Source organism: Danio rerio, chromosome 23 (genome assembly GCF_049306965.1).
Source record: "Danio rerio strain Tuebingen ecotype United States chromosome 23, GRCz12tu, whole genome shotgun sequence".
Taxonomy (NCBI): Eukaryota; Metazoa; Chordata; class Actinopteri; order Cypriniformes; family Danionidae; genus Danio; species Danio rerio.
The window spans coordinates 4,150,317-4,156,158 of NC_133198.1; positions in this window are offsets into that span (position 1 = coordinate 4,150,317).

Genomic DNA, 5,842 nt, shown 5'->3' on the forward strand with positions numbered 1-5,842 from the left:
TGAAATGGTCCTGAAATTAGAGAAAATAAGTAGAGCGCTAAATGATTTCATCCTATGGGAACCAATCGGATCGTTGGAAGATGGGAGTTGCGCACAAAATGAGTATGGCAGAAACTAAACCTGCCCTGATAACCCTAGGACTTATCCGCTTGTTAAGTGGTGACGTGTTTGTGACGTATGTAAACTGTTTCTGGGTCCAAGCCGCCAATCACTTGAGTGGAGAAATCATTCGTTTATGATCGCGTTTTATTCCTGTCACACATTAAAGTTAGTTTTATATAAAATCATAGTGTACACAGCAATCTCTGGGCTTGCTGCATAACAAATAACAAAATTTTAACAGTTTATAAAAAAATTTATCACTTTCTGGCCATCGGATATTAGGCATGGACCTATATACTGCGATCGTGATTTTCGAAAGCATTAAATCGCTTTGTAAACGTTTATTATTACCATTTCATGAGTCTCCCCATTCAGTTGAATAGAGCGCTTGGACCCGGAAGCCGCTTCGCGTGACGTCACACTTAACAAGCGGATAGCTCCACCGTAAAGGACTGATAGCCCCACCCTAAATGTCTGAAAGCCCCGCCCTAAAGACAGAGAGCAGAGAGCAGTTTGATTTCATTTTGTTTGTTTTGTGTTGTACATACTTTTCTGTTTAGTGTTTGCATCTGTGTATTCAGTCTTCAGTGTGATGACAAAAACCAACCGGAAGCTGATTTGTCCATTGTGTATCTTGAAGGGGAAGGTTGAATTTTTTTTTTTATTATTTGATTGTGTGTTTTTGACTTACTTTCTATATATTTTGATATAGAAGTGTGTGTGTTATTTAAGTTTACATGTATGTGTGGATATGATTGTTTTACGTTACCTTTATACTACCTTTATTTTTCTACTGGACTTGGTTTTATGCAAAGGAGCAAGACTTGGACTTTAAAACGAAGTCCTGCCCCAAACTTTCCCCAGTTTACCTGCTACTGTGGGGCTGCAAGCAACTTTACAAACACAAATGCCTTGTTGATGCCAGAGGTCAGAGGAGAATGGCCAGACTGTTTCAAGCTGACAGAAAGGCAACAGTAACTCAAATAACCACTCGTTTCAACTGAGGTCTCCAGAAGAGCATCTCTGAACACACAACACGTCAACCTTGAGGCGGATGGGCTACAGCAGCAAAAGACCACACTGGGCCCACTCCTATCAGCTAAGAACAGGAAACTGAGGCTACTATTTGCACAGGCTCACCAAATTACACATTATACCACATTATACCACAGCATATCAGTTGGATTCGGATCAGGACTTTGTCTAGGCCACTCCAAAGTCTTCAATATGTTTTTCTTCAACCATTCAGAAGTGGACTTGCTGGTGTGCCTTGTATCATTGTCCTGCTGAAGAACCCAAGTTTGCTTCAGCTTGAGGTCACTAACAGATGGCTGGACATTCTCCTTCAGGATATTTTGGTACACAGCAGAATTCATAGTGCCATTTATTACAGCAGGTCCAGCAAAACAGCCCCAGACCTCACACTACCATCACCATGTTTTACGTTTGGTATGATGTTCTTGTGGTGTTACTTTCGCACCACACGTAATTAGGGTTGGGTATCGTTTGTATCGTATCGTATTTATAATAAGTTTAAAGTAAACATCAATTAATATTTTATTTATTTGAATTGCATTAATATATTTCTTTTGATCATTTGTTTATTAGCATAAATGCAACATTTGCTCTGTGGCGTGGCAGAAATATAAACAGTCAGGAGTCTTGGCTGGCCGCCGCGGACAGCCGCTGACTTGAAAATTCTAAATGCATGGCGCTGCGCGTCACCGAGCGGCGGTTCCGGTGCGCGACTTGCTTTACGTTCTTGTTGCAGCGCCGAAATTAGGCACCGAAATTCATATGCTGATTTGATCCGGTGCATACCGGTTCCATATGGCACTGAGTTTCGGTACCCAACCCTACACGTAATGGGACACACAGCTTTCAAAAAGTTCAACTTTTGCCTCAAAGTATTCTTCCAAAAGTCTTGGGGATCATCAAGATGCTTTAAGGCAAAACAGATGAGCCCTTGTGTTCTTTTTGCTCAGCAGTAGTTTTCGTCTTGCACTCTTGCATTGTCTCTTTCTTATGGTGGAGTCATGAACCCTCACCGTAACTGTGAGGCCTGCAGTTCTTTGGATGTTGTTTTGGGGTCATTTCTGATCTCTCTTTGTGCTCTTTGGGTCCTTTTAGTCAACTGGCCACTTCTGGAAATGCTCTTGACTGTTTCATAATTTTGCTATTGGTAGAAAATGGCTCACAATGTGGTTTTCTGCAAGCACAACACTTTAGAAATGGCTATATAACCTTAATAATAAAAACCTTCATGTCAATTCTGCATGATGTGTTTACTTGTGTTTAAAATACTCATTTTTTATTTGTTTGATGATCTGAAACATTAAAGTGTGACAAACATGCAAACAAAAAAGAAATCAGTAAGGGGCAAACACTTTTTCACACCACTGTATATGAAATGCACACGTAAGCCAACCTTGTTTTTGTAAAGTAATTTACAGGTACATGATTAGCCCAGACAATGCGTTTCAAACAACTACAAATGTTAATAAAATCCCCTCTATTATCATTTTTAACATCACATGTTGCTGAAGCAGAGATCACGATCCCATAATGCAATTCTAAAGACTAAATAAACAAAAAAGCGCCCATGAATCACAAGGCCCAGGCAACTGCGGGATGTTTTTGGCAGTACAGCTAATGTTTGAAAGAGCTTGTGATGAAAAGATTCAAGCACCAGATCAAATCGTCCAAAACATCCTTTTCTTGAAGAGATCCCATCAGGAGGAATGTACATTTCAGTGGACAGGGCCCAGAAGAGTCCGGTGTTTATGTAATATGAAAATATATCCTCAGATGTTCCACCTCAGTCCAAAAAAACAGCACTTATTGAAACTAAGCCGCAAGGCGCAGTGAAAAACCTGGATTTACACATCAACAGCACCTATTCAGAGTCGATGATTAACTACTGCTACTCATTTCACATGCTAAGAGGATATTTACATAAAGTCTTAAAGATACAGCAGCAGAAGCAGGTCTAGAGCAAGAGAGAGCTCCTGATAATCAGTTTAATATGATCATTTACGACCATGGTTGTGAAGACTACTAATTTGTAATGTATTAGTTAGATTATTCAAGTTAAGTAACTTAATCTAAGTGTTTTGGAATACTAATAGGGTAAGTAGGGTTCTCGAGTGAAGCAGTGGCGCAGTAGGTAGTGCTGTCGTCTCACAGCAAAAAGGTCGCTGGGTTGCTGGTTCGAGCCTCGGCTCAGTTGGCGTTTCTGTGTGGAGTTTGCATGTTCTCCCTGCGTTCGCGTGGGTTTCCTCCGGGTGCTCCGGTTTCCCCCCACAGTCCAAAGACATGTGGTACAGATGAATTAGGTAGGCTAAATTGTCCCTAGTGTATGAGTGTTTAAGTGAATGTGTGTGTGGATGTTTCTCATTGATGGGTTGCAGCTGGAAGGGTGTCCGCTGCGTAAAAACTTGCTGGATCATTCCGCTGTGGCGACCCCGGATTAATAAAGGGACTAAGCCGACAAGAAAATGAATGGATATGTAGGGTTCCCTAAAAAAATGACATCCACAAAAAATGTGACAATTTTTTTCCCGCATATTATTTTTAACATCATTATTCTGTGATATTTATATATGAAAACATACATACAGAGAATCTCAATACTACAGGGTGGTATGGTGCCGTCCCTTTTTGTGCTAACCAGCTGCCCGCTTGTCTCCATGAGGACCGCTTTTCCACTGTTACTAGTTTGTCCAGTGGTTCACCATATACGTCGGAGGATTTGAGACGCAGGGCAAAGTTGACTGTGACGACGAAGAACGGTTCCATAAAGCAGATAGGACAAAAAAGGCAAAAAATTAAATAAACAAGTACATAACAGGGTGAGAATGTGGTAAAGTCTAAAAACATGCTAAAAATCAGGCTGCCTTTTTCTGGATTGCTTTTTAAAAACACTATCATTTGGGTTTGGGCAAGTGAGTGGGGGCGGTCGGTCAGTCACTCGACAGCGGCCTCTGGTGGATTTATAGGAGAACAGCAGGCGTGAATTGCACTCATGAGAGAACTTTGACATCTGAAAAAGCATGCACAGCGCCCTCTGGTGGATTCACAAAAACAGCAAAAAAAAAAGTAGCTCCTGGGACGTATTTGGGGCTCTCCAGAAATGTATATTGGGGTGCGTAATAAGAATGAGCCTGGATTTCATAAATCACCAGCCAAACTAACACTGGCCTTTTCCCAACATTTGTTTTAATAAATGTATAAAATGGGCGGCCACAGAAATACAATCACCAATTGCAAACTCCCATATTTTAATGTAAAGAAACTGTCTTAATCTTGAAATACCTCAAGAACCAAAGTCATTGTGCCATTATTCTCAACACAATAGTAAATCAGCACATTTTACAAACTCTCACTCATTACATACACGAATGAAATCAAGATGAACACACACTTTATGGTCACTTTACCTTATTTTAACACTGAATCCAGTAACCCGCTGACATTGCAGCAGAGTGCCACTATTTTCTTAAAGCTTGTAAAAATGTCTGTGCCTGGTTTTTCTCTTCCCTCGCTGCATGAAGCACCATTTTTCATTACTGTGGTTAGAAATTAAATGACTATAAAATGAGTATGATCTATGCCTGCAGCTATCAGAAAGCTAGCCATTACCACAACCGCAACAAAACCCCAAAGGTATCGAAGAAGGCTTGCGAATGTATTGTAAACAGAAGGTTTTTGCCACTCACATAATTCATCTAGGAAAAATCGAAAACCTAAACAAATGACATTTTCACAAGCTTTGCTTGCATGTGTTAGTTAACCATCGTTATCTACTTTTCCAAGCTCTGAACGTACAGTTGAATTCAGAGTTATTAGCCCCCCTTTGAATTTATTGTTCTTTTTTAAATATTTCCAAATGATGTTTACCAGAGTCAGGAAATTTTCACAGTATGTCTGATAATATTTTTTCTTCTGGAAAAAGGCTTATTTGTTTTATTTTGGCTAGAATAAAAGCAGTTATAAATTTTTTTAAAACCATTTTAAGGTAAAAATTATAAGCAGTTTTTTTATTCGATAGTCTACAAAACAAACCATCATTCTCCAATTACTTGCCTAATTACCCTAACCTGCCTAGTTAACCTAATTAACCTAGTTAAGCCTTTAAATGTCACTTTAAGCTGTATAGAAGTGTCTTGAAAAATATCTAGTCAAATATTATTTACTCACATCATGGCAAAGACAAAAATAAATCAATTAAAAGAAGATGAGTTATTAAAACTTGTATTTAGAAATGTGTTGAACAAATCTGCTCTCCGTTAAACAGAAATTGGGGAAAAAAATAAACAGGGGGGCCAATCATTTTGACTTCAACTGTATTTTTGCTGAACCGAAATGAACAAAAATGACCAATCCGCTTTCAATTGTTGCAGTTTTCGCCACAGTTCCATTGATGGATGTCTTGTGTGGATGAAAGCTTACCTTGTACCCCACACTCCATTAAATCTGTTTCATTTGAAATGTGCTCATTTCACACCCTTGTAACATTCAACATCACACAGACGAATCCCCCATCAAATCCCCCCTGTGGCCCACAGCAATGGCCAATTAGCCTCTCTCTCAATAGGTGACAGAAGCAATACGATCAAAGAGTGTTTCCACATCTGTACTGGCCTTTAAGAAACGCACCTCTGTGACCTCACACACGAACCAAATCATGGGCATCTGCCACCTCAAGAACAAGCTTAAACAAAACCTGCATGGCATAATT